The 23,303-nt window shown below is 40.1% G+C and overlaps 1 long non-coding RNA gene across 3 annotated transcripts in view; it reads right to left on the bottom strand.

Annotated features, from left to right (window-relative positions):
* LOC309849405 overlaps window positions 1–23,303 on the bottom strand; it is a 111,206-nt gene that overhangs the window by 40,361 nt on the left and 47,542 nt on the right. For all 3 annotated transcript variants that reach the window (XR_014303685.1, XR_014303686.1, XR_014303687.1), the window contains exon 2: window positions 16,951–17,060. This is a non-coding gene — a long non-coding RNA (uncharacterized lncRNA). The remainder of the gene's footprint in view (window positions 1–16,950; window positions 17,061–23,303) is intronic.

Here is a 23,303-nt window from a genome sequence, read left to right as displayed (position 1 = left end):
CTGTTGCTTTGGGATGAAATGTTCTGAATATATCTGTGATGTCCATCTGGTCCAGTGTGTCGTTTAAGGCCTTTATTTCCTTGCTGATCTTTTGCTTGGATGATCTGTCCATTTCAGTGAGGGGAGTGTTGAAGTCCCCTACTATTATTGTATTATTGTTGATGTGTTTCTTTGATTTTGTTATTAATTGGTTTATATAGTTGGCTGCTCCCACGTTGGGGGCATAGATATTTAAAATTGTTAAATCTTCTTGTTGGACACACCCTTTGAGTATGATATAGTGTCCTTCCTCGTCTCTTATTATAGTTTTTGGCTTAAAATCTAATTGATCTGATATAAGGATTGCCACTCCTGCTTTCTTCTGATGTCCATTAGCATGGTAAATTCTTTTCCACCCCCTCACTTTAAATCTGGAGGTGTCTTTGGGCTTAAAATGTGTTTCTTGGAGGCAACATATAGATGGGTTTTGTTTTTTTATCCATTCTGATACCCTGTGTCTTTTGACAGGGGCATTTAGCCCATTAACATTCAGGGTAACTATTGAGAGATATGAATTTAGGGCCATTGTATTGCCTGTAAGGTGGCTGTTACTGTATATGGTCTCTGTTCCTTTCTGATCTACCACTTGTAGGCTCTCTCTTTGTTTAGAGGACCCCTTTCAAGATTTCCTGTAGAGCTGGTTTGGTGTTTGCAAATTCTTTCAGTTGTTGTTTGTCCTGGAAGCTTTTAATCTCTCCTTCTATTTTCAATGATAGCCTAGCTGGATATAGTATTCTTGGCTGCATGTTTTTCTCATTTAGTGCTCTGAAAATATCATGCCAGCTCTTTCTGGCCTGCCAGGTCTCTGTGGATAAGTCAGCTGCCAATCTAATATTTTTACCATTGTATGTTACAGACTTCTTTTCCCGGGCTGCTTTCAGGATTTTCTCTTTGTCACTGAGACTTGTAAATTTTACTATTAGGTGACGGGGTGTGGGCCTATTCTTATTGATTTTGAGGGGCATTCTCTGAACCTCCTGAATTTTGATGCTTGTTCCCTTTGCCATATTGGGGAAATTCTCCCCAATAATTCTCTCTAGTATACCTTCTGCTCCCCTCTCTCTTTCTTCTTCTTCTGGAATCCCAATTATTCTAATGTTGTTTTGTCTTATGGTGTCACTTATCTCTCGAATTCTCCCCTCGTGGTCCAGTAGCTGTTTGTCCCTCTTTTGCTCAGCTTCTTTATTCTCTGTCATTTGGTCTTCTATATCACTAATTCTTTCTTCTGCCTCATTTATCCTAGCAGTGAGAGCCTCCATTTTTGATTGCACCTCATTAATAGCTTTTTTGATTTCAACTTGGTTAGATTTTAGTTCTTTTATTTCTCCAGAAAGGGCTTTTATATCTCTCGAGAGGGTTTCTCTAATATCTTCCATGCCTTTTTCGAGCCCGGCTAGAACCTTGAGAATTGTCATTCTGAACTCTAGGTCTGACATATTACCAGTGTCTGTATTGATTAGGTCCCTAGCCTTCGGTACTGCCTCTTGTTCTTTTTTTTGTGTTGAATTTTTCCGTCTTGTCATTTTGTCCAGATAAGAGTATATGAAGGGGCAAGTAAAATACTAAAAGGGTGGCAACAACCCCAGGAAAATATGCTTTAACCAAATTAGAAGAGATCCAAAATCGTGAGGGGGGAGAAAGGGGATAAAAAGTGGTTCAAAAAGGAAACAATAAAAAAAAAGAAAAAAGAGAAAAAAAAAGAATTTTTTAAAAAAAGAAAACACCTAAGAAAAATATAAAAAAGAAAAAAATATATATGTATTAGATAAACTAGTAAAAAATGGTTAAAAAAGAAAAAGGTAACAGTTAAAAAAAAAAATTTTACCCGAAGGCAAAAAAAAACGAAAAAAATTAAATTAAATTAACCGCAAGACTAAAAAAAAATCACAGGGAAAAAGCCATGAGTCCGTGCTTTGCTTTCTCCTCCTCTAGAATTCTGCTACTCTTTGGTAGGTGAACTTGGTCTCGGCTGGATTTCTTGTTGATCTTCTGGGGGAGGGGCCTGTTGTAGTGATTCTCAAGTGTCTTTGCCCCAGGCGGAATTGCACCGCTTTTACCCCGGGCCGGGGTGAGTAATCCGCTTGGGTTTGCTTTCAGGAGCTTTTGTTCCCTGAGCGCTTTCCGTAGAGTTCCAGAGGACGGGAATACAAATGGCGGCCTCCTGGTCTCCGGCCCAGAGGAGCCGAGAGCCCAGGGCCGCACTCCTCAGTGCGCGCCCAGAGAACCGCGCTCAGTTACTCCCGTCTGCCTGACCTCCGGCCGCGCTCCGAGCTCACCGAGCCTGCGACCGGTTCAAGGTCACCCTGAGCTGCGAGCTTACTGTCGGCTCTGTCTCTGTAGCCGGCTTTCCCGTTCCAATACCCGCAAGCTCTGCGACACTCAGACACCCCCGATCCTTCTGTGACCCTGCGGGACCTGAGGCCACGCTGACCCCGTGTGGGCTTTGCCCCGGGTAGCCTCTGGAGCGATGTCCCTCAGCGGAACAGACTTTTATTTATTTATTTATTTATTTTAAAGATTTTATTTATTTGTCAGAGAGAGAGCGCGAGCGAAAGTGAGCACAGGCAGACAGAGTGGAAGGCAGAGGCAGAGGGAGAAGCAGGCTCCCTGCAAAGCAAGGAGCCCGATGCGGGACTCGATCACAGGACGCTGGGATCATGACCTGAGCCGAAGGCAGCTGCTCAACCAACTGAGCCACCCAGGTGTCCCCGGAACAGACTTTTAAAAGTCCTGATTTTGTGCGCGGTTGCTCCGCCGCTTGCCGGGAGCCGGCCCCTCCCCCCAGGGTCTATCTTCCCGTCGCTTTGGATTCACTTCTCCGCCGGTCCTACCTTTCAGAAAGTGGTTGTTTTTCTGTTTCCAGAATTGCTGTTCTTCTTCTCTTTGATCTGCTGATGGATTTGCAGGTGTTTGCAATCTTTAGATAAGCTATCTAGCTGATCTCGGCTAGCTGAAGTAGTCTCGGCCTGCTACTTCTCCGCCATCTTGACTCCTCCTGCCTACACCACATCTTCTTTACCCATTCATCAGTCAATGGACATACAGGTTCTTTCCATAATTTGGCTCTTGTTGATATGCTGCTGTAAACATTGGGGTGCATGTGCTCCCTTGAATCAGTATCTTTGTATCCTTTGGGTAAAGATCTAGGAGTACAATTGCTGGGTCATAGGGTAAGTCTATTTTTAACAACTTGAGGAGCCTCCAAACTATTTTCCAGAGTGGCTGCACCAGTTTGCATTCCCACATACAGTGTAAGAGGGCTCCACTTCGTCCACATCCTCACCAACATCTGTTGTTTTCTGTGTTGTTAATTCTAGCCATTCTGACAAGTATGAAGTGGCATTTCATTGTGCTTTTGATATGTATTTCCCTGATGATGAGTGATGTCCAGGATCTGTTCATGTGTCTGTTAACCATTTGTATGTCTTCTTTGGAAAAATGTTCATGTTTTCTGCCCTTTTCTTAACTGGATTATTTTGGGGGTATTGAGTTTAATTAGTTCTTTATAGACTTTGGATACTAACCCTCTATCAGATGTCATTGGCAAATATCTCCTCCCATTCTGTAGGTCATCTTTTAGTTCTGCTGATTGTTATGTGTTTCTTTCCTAACCATGTTCTAGTGCTTTGTGTCTCAGCATGATTGTTTGATAATAGGTGCCCATGCAATGATCTAATCAATTGGCATTGTCCTTCTTGTTTACATATGGTTTTGTTTTGAATTGGTTTCCTCATTAGTCATGAATCATTGTGGTTTTTGTTAAATTTCAGGAATTTGGGCGTGCTTTCCTAATGAGGCTGTCTATATGGTCATTAAGTTTCATTACTCAGCGTTGTCTTTCTGATGTGCAGAGACATGTGTGATAAACATGGAGCTATCAGCCAGTGCCATTTTCTCTCATATATCCTTACTCCATATGTTCCTATTTCCCTTTCCAGTCATTTTTCCCACCATGTTGCTGACCAAAAGCTATTCCAGTGGCTATTGCCCATGAGTCTGAGATAAGGAAAATCAGAATGACATATATCTTAACAGATTGTTCAATCGCCAATTTTATGGCTATTAACTCAGCATATTGTGCTGATTTTCTGGACCCTGATTCTAACAGGGCTGGACCATCATTAGTCCTCAAGGATGCTGCCTGCCAGCATTTTCCAGATGGTGTCATGGAGGCTGATCCATCTATAAACCAGGCATTGTTGAATGCCACGGACCATGGCAGTCGCCACTGCCCAACTGCTGGAGCTTGGATAGGCTCACCCCTCAGGAATTCTGGCAAGTCCACTGTTGGCGTGTTGGAGATTTTCTCAGTTCACACAGAAAGTTGAATCTCAATCTATTTTTCCTGCTTGAAAATATACCATTTCCATGTTAGGACTTTATGGCCAGGACTAGTTTCTTTCAGTTTGTCAGGGCCCTACTTATCCCACTCCAGTATAGCATCTTGGAGTTTGAGAGTGCTCCCTCAATTTTGAGAGAGTATTTGAGTATAATTAGTTTATTTTCTGTTAGTTTCTCTGCATTTTGTAGGGCTTATAAAGTGCCCAGGTGAACCTTTAATTGGGTTGTTTCTGTTCTGGGGCCATGGGAACCTCTTAATCCAAAATATAGTTGGGTAATATTTGGGGTCCTGTGGTGTTTTAGACTGCAGAGCCCACACTGCAAACCCTTTTGAGTGTAAGCATTCTGGCTTATCTCTAGAGTCCTCATTAGCTGATGCCACTGAATTACAAGTTCTGACAGCAGTAGTGAAATAAGTAAAGGCAGACTCTTGAGTCTCTGTCCATCTAAACCCCTTACTCTTCCTACTTATTTCATAAATACGTTTTAATATGATCCTCATGTGTGGTATGTGCTGTTGCCAATATCCAAACAGTCTGATCAGTTTCAGAGATGCTACTTTTGTGGTACAAATGTAATGCAACCTAGCTTTTCTGTGACTGGGTCTGGAATTTTTTTGCCTTCAGAAAACCTAGAAATTTTATTGTAGTATAAGGTCCTTGGATGTTACTTGGGTCAATGGTTCATTCTCTGGGTGTAAGAAATTCAATTAACTCTCTGTTCTTCCCAGTTATCACCATAAATAGTATGTCATCAATACAGGAAATGCTTGTTTGTGTATGTGTTGTTTTCTTGAAAGGCTTGGGTGTTTTGTGTTAGAAAGTTGTGGGCTCTTACTGATGTATACGATCAGTGAACTGATATTTTCTGCCTTCCCATATGAGGGCAGGTATGGGTTGGCTCTCCTCATCAATGGGAACAGCAATGAACACGTCAGATATGTCTATCAGTATGTAATAAGTTGCTGATCTAGTAGTAATATTGATTATAATGCCCATATCTGAGAGTGCTCCCTCAATTTTGAGAGAGTATTTGTTTAACTTCTTATTATCTATTGTGAGTCTATATGACCCATCTGGCTTTTTAAGAGACCTGACTGGGTTGTTACATGGTAAAATAGTAAGGACAGTAATTTGTTCCTTTAGAAGTTCCTGAATGTTTCCCTTAAATTTTGTATGTCCTATTACATCTATCCAAGAATGTTTTCTAAATTGGAACCAATAAGGCTTTTATCCTTAATGAGTGATCTATCACCAACTGTTAGGAATCTATATACCTTGTCCCAGGGTTAATTTTCATCTTAATACTTCAACTAATTCCTTTTTTATTGTTAAAGTTTTCTAAATTAGTAGGATAACCTAGTGTAATTGTTACCTAGGACCATATATCTAGCAACATAATGATACATGTAGCATTTTTACATATAAAGGTGGTTTCTACTGATATGGCCAGGTTACCGGGTGATTTTCTCCAGCCTGGGCCAAGAGACAGAGACTGCCAGCCCCTGTGGGATTTGCTCTCCTTTAGCTACCAGTGGCTTGTCTATTAATGGGATTAAGCTTTAAAAAGGAGTATTTACAATGATGGGTCAGTGGGTCTATATGTGAGTTTATTTTTCTTAGGTCTATTTACTCTAAGAGCTGGTTTCCATTTCTCTGACATTGAACATGTGTAATTTCTGGGGTTTCTATTTTTATAATTTGTTACAAAGGGTGCTAGTTTAAATGGTTTAGATGGCCAAATGGATCTTGCATACTTAGTTCTAAATGGCCTATTTTGATTAGGTATTTACATTTGGTGTAGGCCTGTTTTGTCAATATACTTAAGAGTTAAATCTATAGTCTTTTTCTAGACTTAGTTCTCCAGCTGTTTTTATCAAATCAATCAGTTGTCCTGTGTTTCTGGCACCTGAAAATACTGTAAGTAATGCTTTTCTCTTCTATGGGGGCTCAGCTTTTAGACTGACCTTTTCAATTGGTTCTGTTGCTTCCACATATAGCCGTGAGGGTGTCTCTTATCATGAATCACAATTAATAGTTCTAAGTTCATATTAGTATGAATCCTGCTTCCCCTGCTCCTCCTGCTGTTCTCAATGGATATATTTCAAGGAATAATAGGTTAGGTAGATACCATCTGAATCTCCAGGTTGTTGCTATTCAAAGATCTTTATAAATTAGTATTATTTTCTCCAAATAATCAAAGGCGTCAATTTGTGTTAGCATCAGTGGTAATGGGCCCAAACTGCACAATCTCTCCTCCTGTGAGGGTAAAGTTTTGTTTTCTTTTGGTCCATGAATCTAATAGTCACTGGGTTTCTGTGTCCAAATGAGTTTGTTGGAATTCTATTCTAATTTTGTCATATTTAGTCTAGTAAAGCTCTCTTCAGTGACTCTGATTCATCCCATATTGTCAAAGATTAATTGACCATATAATTGGGGGTTTAGTTCCAGGTTTTCTAGTCTGTTCCATTGATCTATGTGTCTATTTTTGTGCCAGTACCACCCTGTTTTGATTACTACAGCTTTGTAATAGAACTTGAAGTCTGAAATTATGATACCTCCAGCTTTGCATTTCTTTTTCAAAATTGATTTGGCAATTTGGAACTTTTATGGTTCCATATACATTTTAGGATTGTTTGTCCTAGTTCTGTTGGTATTTTCATAGACATTGCATTAAATTGCTTTGGGTTGTATAGACATTATTATTTTTTTAAGATTTTATTTATTTATTTGAGAGAGAGACAGAGAGAACATGAGAGGAGAGAAGGTCAGAGGAAGAAGCAGACTCCCCAGGGTGCTGGAGTCTGATGTGGGACTCCATCCCAGGACTCTGGGATCATGACCTGAGCCAAAGGCAGTGGCTTAACCAACTGAGCCACCCAGGTGCCGCTAGTATGGACATTTTAACAATATTTGTTCTTCTCTGCCATGAGCATGGAATGTCTTTCCATTTCTTTGTATCATCTTCAATTTCTTTCATCACTGTTTTATAGTTTAGAGTACAGGTCTTTCACATCTTTGGTTGGGTTTATTCTTATGTATTTTACTATTTTTGTTGCAATTGTAAATGGGATTTTTTTTTCTATTGATTTCTTTCTGCTGTTTCATTATTAGTGTATAGAAATACAAAAGAGGGGCGCCTGGGTGGCTCAGTCGGTTAAAGCCTCTGCCTTAACCTCCGGTCATGATTCCAGGATCCTGGGATCGAGCCTTGCTTTGGGCTCTCTGCTCAGTGGCGAGCCTGCTTCCCTTCCTCTCTGCCTCCTTGTGACCTCTGTCTGTCAAATAAATAAATAAAAACCTTTCAAAAAATTTAAAAAATACAAAAGATTCCTGCACATTGATTTTGTATCCTGTGATTTAATGGGATCATTTATTCTAGTGGTTTTTTGGTGTAGTCTTTTGGGTTTTTTAAATATAGTATCATCTGCAAAAAGTAGAAGTTTTACTTCTTCCTTACCAATTTATATGCATTTTATTTCCTTTTGTTGTGTAATTGCTATGGCTAGGACTTCCATTACTATACTGAATAAAAGTAGGAAGAATGAACATCCCTGTCTTCTTGTTCCTGACCCTTAGGGGAAAAGGTCTTAATTTTTCCCCATTGAGTGTGATGTTCACTGTGGGTTTTCCACAGATGACCTTTATAATGTTGAGGTATATTCCCTCTAAACCTACTTTGTTAAGGTCTTTTATCATGAATGGATGTTGTATTTTTGTCAAATGCCCTTTCTGCATCTACTGAGATGATTTTATGGTTATCTTTTCTTTAATTGATGCAATATAACATGCTGACTGACTTGCAAATATTGAGCCACTCTTGTATCCCAGGGATAAATCCAGCTTGATGGAGGTGAATGATTTTTTTAATGTATTGTTGGTTCTCTTCACTAGTATTTGTTGTCAGAGATATTGGACTATAGTTTTCTTTTTTTGTAGTGTCTTAATATGGTTTTGTTTTCAGAGTAAGGATAACCTCATAGAATGAATTTGGAAGCCTTCCTTCCTCTTCTATTTTTTAGAATAGTTTGGGAATAGGTATTAACTCTCCTCCTTTAAATATTTGGTAGAGAGGTGCCTGGGTAGCTCAGTGGGTTAAACCTCTGCCTTCGGCTCAGGTCATGATCTCAGGGTCCTGGGATCGAGCCCCACATCAGGCTCTCTGCTCAGCGGGGAGCCTGCTTCCCCCTCTCTCTCAGCCTGCCTCTCTGCTTACTTGTGACCTCTGACTGTCAAATAAATAAATAAAAATTTTTAAAAATAAATATTTGGAAGGATTCACCTGTGAAGCTGTGTGGCCCTGGACTTTTGGTTTTTGGGAGTTTTTTGATTATTGACTTAATCTCCTTGCTGGTAATTGTTCTAGTCAAATTTTCTATTTCTTCCTGGTTCAGTTTTGGTAAGCTATATGTTTCTAGGAATTTATCCTTTTCTTTAAGTTGTCCAATTTGTTGGCATACAGTTTTTCATAATATTCTCTTAGAATTATTTGTATTTTTATGATGTTGGTTGCTATTTCTCCTCTTCCATTTGTAATGTTGTCTGAATTCTTTCTCTCTCAATAAGTCTGGCTAGAGGTTTATGAATTTTATCTTTTCAAAGAACCAGCTACTGGTTTCATTTATCTTTTCTGATTTTTTAGTATCTCTATCATATACTGCTGCTTTCACCATTATCTCCTTCCTCCCGCCAATTTTAGGTTTTGTCTGTTCTTTTTCTAGCTCCTTTAGGTGTAAGGTTCGGTTGTTTGAGATTTTTCTTACCTCTTGGGGTACGCATGTGTTGCTGTAAACTTTCCCTCTCAGAAGGGAAGGGTTTTAGAACGTTCTGTTTTCATTTTCATTTGATTCCATGTACTTTGGGATTTCTTCTTTGATTTCGTGGTTAACCCATTCATTGTTTAGTAGCATATTACTTAACCTTCAAGTATTTGTGTCTTTCCAGATTTTTTCTTGTGTTTGACTTCCAGTTTCATAATGTTGGTCAGAAAAAATCTTTTTGAATTAGTTGAGACTTGTTAATATGTGATCTATTTTGGAGAACATTTCATGTGCACCTGAAAAGACTGTGTAATCTACTGTTTTAGGATGGAATGTTCTAAATATATCTTCTAAATCCATCTGGTACAGTGTGTCATTCCAAGCCATTGTTTCCTTACTGATTTTCTGATTGGATGATCTGTCTATTGATATATAAGTGGGGTGTTCAAGTTCTCTACTGTTACTGTATTACTATTGATCAGTTCATTTATGTTTGTTACTGTTTTATGTATTTAGATGCTCCTATGTTGGGTGCATAAGTATTTACAATTATATCTTCTCATTGAATTGTCCTGTTTATGATTATATAGTGTCCTTCATTGTCTCTTGTTAGTCTTTGTTTTACAGCATTTTTTTCAAGGATTTTTTCAATTATTTGACACACAGAGAGAGAGAGAGAGAGAGAGCATGCAAACAAGCAGGAATAGGCAGAGTGGCAGGCAGAGAGAGAGAGACAGTCTCTCTGCTGAGCAGAGTGCAGGGCTTGATCCCAGGACTCTGGGATCCTGACCTGAGCTGAAGGCAGCCGCTTAACCGACGGAGTCACCCAGGCGCCCCTACAGTCTTTGTTTTAAAGTCTATTTTGTCTGATGTAAGTATTGCCACTCTAGCTTTCTTTTGAAATCCATTTGCATGATAGAAGTTTCCCATCCCTTCACTTTCAATTTGCAGGTGTCTTTAGGTCTAAAATTAGTTTCCTGTAGACAGCACAGAGATGGGTCTCATTTTTATATCCATTCTGTAACCCTAAGTGTTTTAATTGGAGCATTTAGTCCATTTAAATTCAAAGTATTTATTGATATGTACTTATTGCCATTTTACTACTTGTTTTGTGGTTGTTTCTAAAGTTTTTCTTGATCCTTATCTTTTTCTCTTTCATAGTTTGCTCATTTGTTTTAGTGATATATTTGGATTTTTTAAAAGTATTTTTATTTTTGCACATGCACAGATGCGTGTGCCCATGAGGAAGAGATGCACACATGAACAGAGGGGAGGGGCAGAAAGAGAAGCAGGCTCCCTGATGAGCAGGGAGCCCGATGCAGGACTTGATCCCAGGAACCCTGGGATCATGACCTAAGCTGAAGGTAGATGGTTAACCAACTGAGCTACCCAGGCCCCTGGACTTCTTTCTCTTTATTCTTAGCTCTGTATTGGAATTTTTGATGTGATTACCATTAGATTTGCATGTAACATCTTCTGCATAACAGTCTATATTAAGTTGATGGTTGTTTTTTTTGTTTCTTTTTTTTTTTTAATTTATTTTTTATGTATTTTCAGCATAACAGTATTCATTGTTTTTGCACCACACCCAGTGCTCCATGCAATCCGTGCTCTAATACCCACCACCTGGTTCCCCCAACCTCCCACCCGCCGCCCCTTCAAACCCCTCAGATTGTTTTTCAGAGTCCATAGTCTCTCATGGGTCACCTCCCCTTCCAATTTCCCCCAACTCCCTTCTCCTATCTCCCCATGTCCTCCATGCTATTTGTTATGCTCCACAAATAAGTGAAACCGTACGATAATTGACTCTCTCTGCTTGGCTGATTTCACTCAGCATCATCTGAACTCATTCTTTAATCCTCTCCTCCCCACACTTTAGGTGTCATATTTTACATCCTTTTGTTTTGTGAGTTCCTTGGCTGATTGTTTTAAAAGACAATCATCTTTCTATTTTTCATCTTTCTATTTTTGTGTTTCCCACTTTCATATTGTCACTTTTGTTCTTATCTTTGCACTCAAACAGTCCTCTTTAAGAATTCTTGCAGGGCTGGTTAGTGGTCATGACGGCTTTAGTTTTTGTCTGAGAAACTCTTTATCTCTCTATTCTGAATGACAGCCTTCCTGGATATGATATTCTTGGGTGCAAGTTTTTTCTAAATGGCACTTCAAATACCATACCATTCCCTTCTGCTTTGCAAAGTTTCTGCTGAAAAATCCACTAATAGCTTTATGGGGTTTCTCTTGTATGTAATTGTCTTTTTTTTTGTCTTGCTGCTTTTAAATAGTTTTAACACTACATTTTGCCATTTTAATTACAATATATCTTAGTATGGATATGCTTTTGTTGATTTTGCTTGGGAGGGGGGACTCTATGTCCCCTCATTCTGATTATTCATCTCCTTCCCCAGATCAGGGAAGTTTGGGGCTATTATTTCTTCAAATATGTTCTCTGCTCCTTTTTCTCACTATGAGTCTTATTATGTTTGATGGAATCACTGAGTTCTCTAGGTCTAATCTCATTTTGCATAATTCTTTTTCTCTCTTTTGTTCAACTTGATTACTTTCCATTACTCTATCTTCTAGGTCATTAATTTGTTCTGCTTCTTCCAGGCTGCTGTTCATTACATCAGCATGTTTCTCATTTGATTTATTGAAACTTTCTCTCTGCTAGTAATATAGCAGATATCTCTGTATTAAAGGTCTGACTGATGTCTTCCACTCTTCTCTCAAGTTTAGTGAGTATCTTTACGATCATTACTTTAAATTCTCCATCAGGCATGTTACCCCTATGTTTCACTTAAAAACTGACTGTGGCATTGTTCTGTTCCTTCATTTAAGGCAAAATTCCTTGGTGTTCTTTTCTCTAAGGCTCTGTGTGTTAGGAAAGTCAGCTATATGTCCTGTTCTTAAGTATAATGGCCTTATGAAGAAGAGGTCCTATAGTGCCCTGCTGTGTAGTGTCTCCTCTTTCCCAGGGCCTAGCACTTCTGGGAATGTCTGCAATGAGTGCTGCCTATACTCTGCTGTTGTGTCCTGGCCACTTTATCCTTCAGGCCAGTCGTCTGGAAAGCCTCTCTTTGCCTGTTGTGGGCCATGTTTGGTCCCTGACCTAAGTGAGACAGGTTTTAACTAGATATGTTCTGGTCTGCTTGTAAGATGAGACCTGTCACCACTGCCACCAGAAATGAGGCCCTGCAAAACTCCTAGGTTGGGAGATGAAGTGTTGGCAGGGTGTTAGGCTAATCTTGGGGGTGCAGGAGGGCAGCACTGGGACTGAGGCAAGCATGACTAGGAAGGGTGGTTCCACCAGACATGGGGAATGTTGTTTGGTCTAAAGTAGGTAGTGAATGTTGGTGCTGTGCTGGTACCCACAGGGGGCCCTGTGCTTAGGTGAAGGGCAGAGGGGAGGGACATGGGGCCTGCCAGTTCCTTTGTTCTGGTCTCTCCACGAATGCTGCCTCTCTGGGACATGCTCGGAACTGAGCAAATAACCTGCCCACTGTGTGCCCCAGGAACTCTTCGTATCACGGTTTCCACACTGTATGTTCATGGGAACATACCTGCCTTCTCTCCAAAAACACCCCCAGTACCATCTGGGTTTTTTTTCCAAGGCAAGCCTGCTGATCTTAAAAATTCCTGAAGTCCTGATAGTTGCAAGAATTCATGAAATTCAATCCATCTTGCTTTCCAAGCCAACTGCTATGAGAATTTGTCTTCTCCGTGTGGGGTCCCTTGTCTGCTACATTATTTCTCACCCTTCTCTGGAATCACCTTCCTCCCCACTGCAGCAACCATGATCCATTACTCTCCCAAACTGTGTCTCCACATTTCCTACCTTTAGTTGTGGCGTTTGTTCTGCCAGGCTTCAGGTTGATTTCTGGGGTATCTGGCATGATTTGATAGTTTTCCAGTTGTATTCATGGGACAAGGCAAGCCTAGGTCCTCCTACTCTGCTGCCATCTTTCCTTAACCCTAAAAGAATCTCTCTACCCCATGTGGGGCTCAAACACATAACCCAAGACCAAGAGCCTCGTGCTCTACTGACTGAGCTAGCCAGGCATCCCCTCTCAGTTATTCTTTTTAACACAAGATATAACAAACTGAGTTGATCAAGCCAAAATCTGGAGTTTCCTTAACTTTAAGTATTAACTAAGTCCTCAGTAGGTCTCCAGGAATCCTCAGAAGTTAATATAAAACCTATTTGGCCCTTAAACCACCTGCTGAGTAATTTTAATAGAGTTAGCTACCAAGGCATATTTGCTCTTTTCCTCCTGTCTTACACAACTGTGTTCAAAATGCAACTAATGAATCACTGAACACTTCATCAAACACTAATGATGTACTGCATGGTGGCTAACATAATAAAAAAAAAATCCTTATCATATAAAACTATTTGAAATGCTCTATTAAGTGTCTATAGTATGGTAAAGCATCACAAGTAATTATTGTGCCAATGTAGTACCAAATTATATCAGCTATCAGTTTTGTCCATTCAAAGGCTGTTTATGATTTCAGTAGGCTGTTACAGATGTAAATAGTATATTAAGTTTAAAATTTCTCAATCTGAAAATGGGCCTAACCAGATTTTAATCAATTATAAAATTAATATAATGTATCAACCTATTTTCAAATTTGGCATGGAGTAGGATATATCCCAGACTACTGACCAACATTACTTATTACTACTTTGCTTTGGATTGTAGGCTACCCAATTATTTTGGTGGGGGAGACACATAAATACTCAGTTTGCAGTCAAATGCTCTACCCCTGAGCTATACCCCCTGTACTCAGTTTGGCAACAGTTTGCTTCACACAGTTTCACTGTGGGATTTTACAACTCAATAGCATACAGGAGCATATCTTTAATAAGCCAATAAAGAAATAACATACTCTAAATCAACTGTTGACCAACAAAAGACAAAACTGCAAGATGCAAAATAAAATACATGCATTTAGTTGGAGTGTTAGGGATTACAATCTGGGAGATACAGATTCAACCAAAATCAAAATTGTGCTCTGGAGGAGAGATAAAGGAAATTAGAGGTTTTTTCCCTTATGCTCAATTAACCAACATAGCTTCATTAGTTTTTGATGTAGTGTTCAATGATTCATTAGTTACATATAACACCAAATTAGAGTTTATAAAGAGGAAAGAGGGAATTTAAGTAAGTTATTTCAAATTAAATGTAATTGGTGCTGGTATAGCTACTATAACACTAATCTCTATGTGATCAGTTGCTAGGACTAGTGTTAATTGGAAAATCCATTTATGTCCACTTTAACATGCAGCGAAAGATTTTTAGGTGAGTTCCAGAACTCCGGGAATTTGAGGCAGAATATGTACATGAGCCCCACTTCCTCAGTATCCTCTGAGCTCCATTTTAAATAACCCTCTTAGCAGTGCTTTGAGTCTCTCCATTATCATTACTCCCTTTTGACTGAGATATTTGCATACAGAAAGCATCAGTGATCAACCTTTGGTTTTGTAATCTCATTGCCTGAAGTGGCCAACAACCTGCTCCAGGTCCACCAAGTACCTAAGTGGACAGTCTCATGGTTAGCCAATATTCATCATGCTTAACAGACTTGCTGTGCAAGAGTCTTAAGGCCACATTTGGGAAACAAGGAGGTTTAAGGAAGTGGACCTTAGACTATGTCAGTTGAAGTTTCACTTTTTGGTTGTCAGTGGGTAAGTTTGATGAATATTTTTAAGTCTTTAAGCAACTAGTACCAAAATAATAAATACAACTTAAAACAATAATAATATAATTTGTATACTCAAAATGCGAGAGTCCTGAGTCCTGAGAGAAGCCAATTAAAAAGATGAGAATTTAAAAGCAAACCATTCTAGTACAAAGCTTGAATTTCTCTTTAAAGATTTAGCTAATTTAAGTAGTTTAGTGAGCTCCAATTTCACTTGTTGGGAAGTGTTTAAGTACAACCTGAGGTTTTAGCTATGCCACAAACCCCTACTTGGACTGCAAGTAAATAATCTGATGCTATTCTAGGGAATCTAAAGATTTTTCTTGAACCTTAATAGCTCAGGCCATCAAGCAAGTAATTTGACTAACTGTTCTGGTTAAATTTTGTAACATGTTACATTGGAGGGTACCAACCCCCAGCCAGGAAAATAAAACTTGGAAGAAATCATTACTGATCTCACCAGAAAAGCCCACAGACAGATCACATCCTTTGGAATGTACATAGCTATTAGCTTCACAAAGATTCTCAGGATAATTCTCTTATGAACAAGGCTCTTTTCTTGATGGGAGGTTAACTGGGCTCTAAGAATGCTGAGGGGGAAAGAAGGCAGCCCCAGAGGCACTGGCCAGTAATTCATCGATCTAAACAATCAAATGCCTCAGGTGTGGTAACGTGTGCAAAGATGTATCTTTTAGGGGTGCATAAAATGCCACATAATTTTTGGTTGTTTAAACGTTCATTTTGAGAAAAGAGAAGGAGGATAATATCTAGCCAAGGAACCAGAGGGCCTTGGGAGTCCAGTGGTTTGGTTAAACATAGTCCTCATAAAAGGGCAATCTTGAGTTGTCAAAGGATAGTACCAGAAGGCATGGTGCATAATGAGTCAGTACTTTCAAAAAGAGATATGTAAAGAGTTTGGCCTAATGGAAACGGACAGTTGGAAAAAATTCTATTGGAACGGGTAAAAGATATACAATTTGTGTAAAGGTAATTCTAGGAGAAGGAGGGAGTAGGTTTCGATATTTTGCTAATTAAAGTTCTGTTAACATAGGAGGTGGTCTCTAATTTTTTCTAAGTTTTTATTTTAGTTCATTAGTTAACATGCTGTTATATTAGTTTCAGGTGTACATTATAGTAAGTCAACAACTCCATACATCACCCAGTGCTTATCGTGACAAGTGCTTTACCCTGCAGTGTGACTGCAGGATCATAGGGAGTTCTATCTTTTTAACTTTCTGAGGAACCTTCAGACTGTACCAGTTTGCATTCGAGGTAGTCTCTAATTTAGGGGGAAATAACCATAAAACACGGAGGCTTTTCTTGAGGCAATATCTGACAGAATAAGTGTTAGAGGGGGCTGTTTTGCAGTAACTAATGGAAGTATTTGAGCACCATGGCTAAGTTGCATATAAATAACATTATGGGGTCATTATCAGTAAACTATCCTGTAGATATACAGTCAGAAAGTTTTTTAGAAGTAGCAAGGGATTGAGACATCTAAATTATGGCACTGTTCTTCCAATTGAAAGCAGTAATGAGGGGGAAGAGAAATATTAATAAACTCATAAGCCAAATATTGGTGCGATGACTCTTGAAAACATAATACTGGCCTGGTCCTGAGTCCTGGGAGAATAGTCTATACAGATGTCATCTGCTTTTTCTCCCTTTAAGGTCTCTTGTTGGTCTGGTAGTTCAGTTAGATGTTGGAGATTTTTTTTTTTAATTTTTAATTTTTTATAAACATACATTTTTATCCCCAGGGGTACAGGCCTGTGAATCGCCAGGTTTACACACTTCACAGCACTCATCAAAGCACATACCCTCCCCAATGTCCATAACCCCACCCCCCTTCTCCCAACCCCCCTCCCCCCAGCAACCCTCAGTTTGCTTTGTGAGAATAAGAGTCAGTTATGGTTTGTTTCCCTCCCAATCCCATCTTGTTTCATTTATTCTTCTTCTACCCCCTTAACACCCCATGTTGCATCTCCACTTCCTCATATCAGGGAGATCATATGATAGTTGTCTCTGTTGAAGATTTTTTAAAATAGGAAGCATAAACCCCTGAGTCTATGCATTCTAATTTAGCAGCACAAGGATTTCAATAGTACCTGGTATGATCCTCCATACCCTCCTGGAAGGAATCTTGATGGAGGTGTCCTTTCCAATAAACCATGTCTCTGGGTTAAAGGCCATGATGTTTGAGGTGTTCATTTCCCTGCTAAAAAGTGCCTGAATTAGTTCCTTTATAGTGAGTCATCAACTTATCTTTCAGTAAGCTGAGTTCATATGTACCTTAATCTATTCTCATTGGTTTTCCAGTTATTTCAAAGAGTAAGAGCTTAGTCTCCCAGAAGGAATGGGTCAAAGATTCCATAGTGCCAGGGAAGAGCTCTTGGTCATGGCAAGTAGAAAAACTCCATAAATTTTCCAACTGGGTTTTTAAAATGTCATTGATACATTCTACAAGGCTAGATGATTGAGGATGATAGGCACAGTGGAAGTGTTGTATCATTGGCCAAATGTGGCAAGTGACCGTATACTATCCAGTGAAATGGGTCCCTCAGTCACTATGAAGTTCTGAGGGCATTCCCCAATTTGGAATAATCTTTTCTTTTTAAAAAAGTTTCTATTTATTTTTCTTTAAATTTCTTTTCAGTGTTCCAGAATTCACTGTTTATGCACCACACCCAGTGTTCCATGCAATAATACCTTAATACCTTAATACCCACCACCAGGCTCACCCAAACCCCCACCCCCCTCCCCTTGAAAACCCTCAGTTTGTTCAGAGTCCACAGTCTCTCATGATTCATCTTCCCTTCCAATTTCCCCCAACTCCCTTCTTATCTCCATCTCCCCATGTCCTCCGTGTTATTCCTTATACTCCACAAATAAGTGAAACCATATGATAATTGACTCTCTCTGCTTGACGTATTTCACTCAGCATAATCTCCTCCAGTCCCATCCATGTTGATACAAATGTTGGGTATTCTTCCTTTCTGAGGGAGGCATAATACTCCATAGTATATATGGACCATATCTTCTTTATCCATTTGTCCATTGAAGGGCATCTTCGTTCTTTCCACAGTTTGGTGACTATGAAATAATCTTTTCTAATGAAATTTTTCTACTGCTAAGGCCATAGCTCTGTGGCAAGGAGAGGCTTCTCCCTAGGAAGAAAATAATATAAAGATGGTGACAGCTGGATAAAATCCAAATGCTATATCTCAAAGGGCCCAGAAGGGAAATTTTTCTTTTGAAGTATGAAGAGGTTTTCGAGGGTTATGTTTAAGGCAAATCTGACATTTTTCATAAATTTGAGGATATTTTTGGAGATGGTTTCCAAAAGTATTGTTTCCCTGTAGGACCATCTTGTCAGCATTCCAATGGGTAAGTTCATGAATACAATTAAAAATTTGTTTCTACAAACTGAGGGTTGCTGGGGGGAGGGGGGTTGGGAGAAGGGGGTGGGATTATGGACATTGGGGAGGGTGTGTGCTTTGGTGAGTGCTGTGAAGTGTGTAAACCTGGTGATTCACAGACTTGTACCCCTGGGGATAAAAATATATGTTTATAAAAAATAAAAAATTAAAAAAAATTGTTTCTATAAAGAAGATGTGATATATATATATAGATAGATACTTACATACATACATACACACACAATGGAATACTATACAGCCATCAAAAGAAATGAAATCTTGCCATTTGCAATGACATGGATAGAACTAGAGGGTACTATGCTGAGTGAAATTAGTCAATCAGAGAAAGATAATTATCATATGATCTCCTGATATGAGGAATTTGAGAGGCAGGGTGGGGGGGGTTCTGGGGGGTAAAGAGAGAAAAATGAAACAAGATGGGGTCAGGAGGGAGACAAACCATAAGAGACTCTTAATCCCAGGAAACACACTGAGGGTTGCTGGCCAGGGTGGGGTGATAATTAGGGAGAGGGTTGTTGGATTATGGACATTGGGGAGGGTATGTGCTATGGTGAGTGCTGTGAAATGTGTAAGCCTGATGGTTCACAGACCTGTACCCCTGGGGCAAATAATATATGTTAATAAAAATAACTTACAAAAAAGAAAATTGTTTCTGGACATAATCAGAGAGGACTGGTCTGTCATTTGACATATACCAAAGATTTCATTGACAGTCAAATTGGCAGCCTTGATCAGACCAAGTTTCTTTTAATCTTTAAGATTTTTGGTAAAGTCAGAAGGTACAAGTGGGAATTCAAAAAGTGGTTTATAATTTTTAAAAGCAGCCTCTTTGGCAGCTGCATCAGCCGAATGATTCCCTTTGTTTCCTTGGTGTTGCCCATTGAATGGCCAGGATTTTGATAATGGCTAAAGACTTACACCTTGGAACTATCAGATGCTATACAAGGACCTAAGGACTATTTTCAATCTGTTGTCCAATAGAGGTTCAAACCCTCTTTGTTACCAGAACATACCAAAATCATGTGCTATACCAACAACACAGCAACTTCTGGTGTAAATATTAATGGTTCGTCCTTCTGCCAAAATCAGGCTCTGATTAAGGCAAACAATTCTGCTTCTTGAGCTAAGAGGGCTGCAGTGATTGGTCCTGCTTCAGTGTTTTCTGTTAAGGAGACAACCACATAGCCAGCTTGATAGTTTTTTGTTTTATCTTTAAGATACGAACCACTGGTAGACCAGACTAAGTTTGCATTGTGAAGTGCTATGAGAAGTCTGTTAGATACAGTCATGAGTTTCATCAGAGGGTAAAGGCAGTAGAGTAGCAGAATTTAAGAAATTACGGCACGTGACAGTAACACTTGGGGGTGAGAGAGAAGAAGACCATAAAAATTTGATCTGCTAGAGGATAAAGATTGAGTATGATGAATCGTGAGAACTGGGGCTTTCAGTATAGCTCTATGGCATGACAGTCCATGCATACTGCTGTCCCTCCCAGATGAAGGCAGGTAAGAACCGACTTTCAGGATCAACAGGTAGGTTAAAGAAGGCATTGCAAAGGTCTATAATAGTAGAGGTATTGCTATTAGGGAAATGGATATGAACAAGTGTGAAGGCTGGATCCTATAGGGTGCTGAGGAATATTAATATTGATCGCCCTGAGGTCCTGTGCAAACTTCCATCCTCTCCCATGTGGTTTACAGACAGGGAAGATAGGGGGTTACAGAAACTAGTACAGGGAACAATGAAATCTTTTTGTAAATACTCCTTAATGGTAGGTTAAATTGATTGGTGCTGGTATAGCTACAGTTACACTAATCTATCTGGGATGGTTTACTAGAGCTCGTATTAAGTGGCAAGTCCATTTACTTCCATTTAAACATGCAGCAGATATCTTGATTTTAGCTGAGAAATTTAGACAAAAGACGAACAGTCCCACTTCCTCCATGTCCCCCCGGCTCCATTTCAAATGACCCTCTTAGTTCCATGTTCTCTCCACTATCACAATGATAGATTAATCACACTTGTTCCAGGCAAGGGAAGGTGAAAGGGATAAAGTCCAAATTTACTTAAGATATACCTTTTGTTTAAAAAAAAAAAAAAATTCTAGTGCATTAATGTGAAGATGTGCTTGGCTTATTAATCATTTATGAATCGAGCAACCCCCTATCCAGCAAGTAGAGAGATGCTCCCAGGAGTTATACAAAATGGAAGGTTTTTATAGGAAGAACGGGTGGGGCAAGGAACTTAATAAAAGAAGAAAGAATTGTTCAGGGGCTCCTGGGTGGTTCAATCGTTAAGTGTCTGCCCTCGGCTCAGGTCATGATCCCAAGGTCCAGGGATTGAGCCCCGCGTCAGGCTCTCTGCTTCTCCCTCTCCCACTCCCCCTGCTTGTGTTCCCTTTCTCACTGTGTCACTCTCTGTCAAATAAATAAAATCTTTTTAAAAAAAAAATGGTTTCAGTCCAGGATATTCTTTTTGTTTGTTGGTTTTTAGGGGTGAAGGGATGAAAAGATTTTTTTTTTTTTAATCATGAAGATTACCTCACTATTGCTGATCAGTAAATTTCGGATTGACTTTTGAAAGGTCACTTCTGTGGAGTAGGTTGAAACGGTAATTAAGTCTTGTTTTGTTGGTGTGAGGAACAAAGGACTCCATTTTGGACTTATTTAACATTTATAGGAGTTGGTACCCAGAAGGGACCATTTAGCCAACCTGGAGCTGAAGTCCATCTGTTAGTGCAAAAGTCTCGTGTTGGCTAGAGCTGTTGCTAGGGAACAAAGGCAGATGATCTTTGCAGGGACCCTGCATGGCTTTCGCCATTGCCTGTAAAGAGTCATCTTAACCTTGGTAGGAGCCGACTGCCTCTAGGTCTTTAAGAGTCATTTTAGATTAGCAAAGCGTAGTCTTGCCCAAACCAAACACTCTCAGGATTAGTCCTCATAAACTCTCAGTATTTATAACCTAATGTCCCCTTGTCATACTTGTTTTGCTTTTTCATGTTTTTATTGACAAGTCTATGGCCAGGACCCCCAGTCACTGAGCTATTAAGTTCTCATGGATGAGAAGAGATGAAATGATGATATCCTGACACAATGTACTTCATTCTTTTTTTTTTTTTAAGATTTTATTTATTTATTTGATAGAGATCACAAGAAGGCAGAGAACCTGACGTAGGGCTCGATCCCAGGACCCTGGGATCATGAACTGAGCCGAAGGCAGAGGTTTTAACCCACTGAGCCACCCAGGTGCCCCAATGTACTTCATTCTTACATCAAAACAACTTCCAGAAAAATTTTTTTTTAATCTTTGTTATAAATGGATTTGAAATCACATCAAATTAATACACACCAAAGATAAAAGCAGAAGGAATCTGGACTCTCCTGCCAGGAGGGGCCAGGCGGACTGGCCAGGGCATCTTTGATTCCTGGTAAACCCAGGCCCTGAACAGGAAACCAACCTAATAAGTGGACTGACTGTTACCAATTTAAAAACTACTGGCTCCTCTGAAAGATTTACAAGGGGTTGGGCTTTCTTCACCCTGAAGACTGTGCTTGTGGCTAGGAACCAGGCCTGTAGGACCTCAGCCTCCCAAGACCAGCTTTTTTCCCCACCTCCTATTAATCTGTTCAGTGTTAATTTAATTCTCAGGTCAGCTAGAAGAACCTTGAAGGATAAATTAAAATTCTCCCTGCCCAACCCATGACAAGGCATGTCCTGAGCACGCACATACAGTTCAGTTCAGGGTACACAGGGAACTTGAACAGGGCAGGGTCCTGACAGGCCAGGTCATTGGAAAGGGCTGTTGGGGGTTCAGTTCCAAGGCCTAACCTACAGAACTGTGGATATTCTCCCTGAAGGCAGACCTGTAGGAAACTGGACGACACTGTCAGGATGAGGCCTGGGAGACTGACAGGCTAGCCTCCAAATAAGAGAGAAGTGGGAGGCTTGATGATGGATCTTATTCTGGCAAGACAGTCTAGTTTCCTCCAGCATGACTTCAGGGGAAATACGTACTTTTGTTTACACTGGGGCTTGGAAGGAGGCAGATGCCGCGGACCCCCAAGAGCTCACTCTTGAGACCTGGATTCTCTCAACACAGTCCAGCTCCAGGTCATTTGCGTCTCTGACCTGTGTGCTGAGAGCACGGGCAGTGTTCACCCCAACAGCCAGGTGTGGGTGGCCAGGGCCCTCCAGAGCTGTGGAGCTAGGGCTGATCCCCAGCCACCTATACAGCCTCCAGGGTGAAGGAATCCCACCCCTGAAAATCTGAGGCAGCAGCTTCTAAATGATGACAGAGCCCATTTGGCCTGGCTGCCTGCCGGAGTCCTCGGTTTATCGGTATAGGGGATCAGGGCCACCCAGAATGTTCTGCAATGGCATATTAATTATTTTGAATTCAAGTTACTTAAGAAATGTCCCGTGCAGGAAGGACACAGTGACCCTCCTTGGTTTCCAGAAAACCGCCAATAAATCTCCCATGTGAAAGTCACCCTCTTCTACCAAGAAACAGACATCCCTAGAGTCAGAGACAAGGGATCCCAAACGGAAGAAACCAATAGTAACAAAACCTTGTTACTTTTACGAACTTACTATCCCAGCCCAAATTCTGTACTAACAGGAGCCCCATAAAGAAAAGCTGCATGCTTCAGTCTTGTCTTTGGGTCTTGATTTTAATATTGGGTTTTGTGCAAACATAAACTTTTTTTTTCTGCTGTTAATCTGCCCATGTTAATTTAATTCTCAGGGCAGCTAGAAGGGCCTTGAAGGCTACAAGAAAGTTTTTCCTGCCCCACAGATGACATCATCTGCAGGATAAACTCTAGCTGGACACTGCTGCAGCTGAGAAATCCTGAGACATCTGACAAGCCCATCAACCCCTAGCGCTCTGCCTGTAGGGTCTAATATATGTGAGAATGGTGAGAAATCTTTCTTTGTAACTTGGATTAGCAGGAGAAAATATTTGTGGAACTAGTTTCTTGAGCTTCGGGACTCTGGAAAATTTGGCAGAATACTCTTGGTTT

The sequence above is a fragment of the Mustela nivalis genome, assembly GCF_964662115.1.
Source record: "Mustela nivalis genome assembly, chromosome: 16".
Taxonomy (NCBI): Eukaryota; Metazoa; Chordata; class Mammalia; order Carnivora; family Mustelidae; genus Mustela; species Mustela nivalis.
Note: the sequence above shows the minus strand (reverse complement) of the source record. Positions and strands in the feature narration are given on the sequence as shown.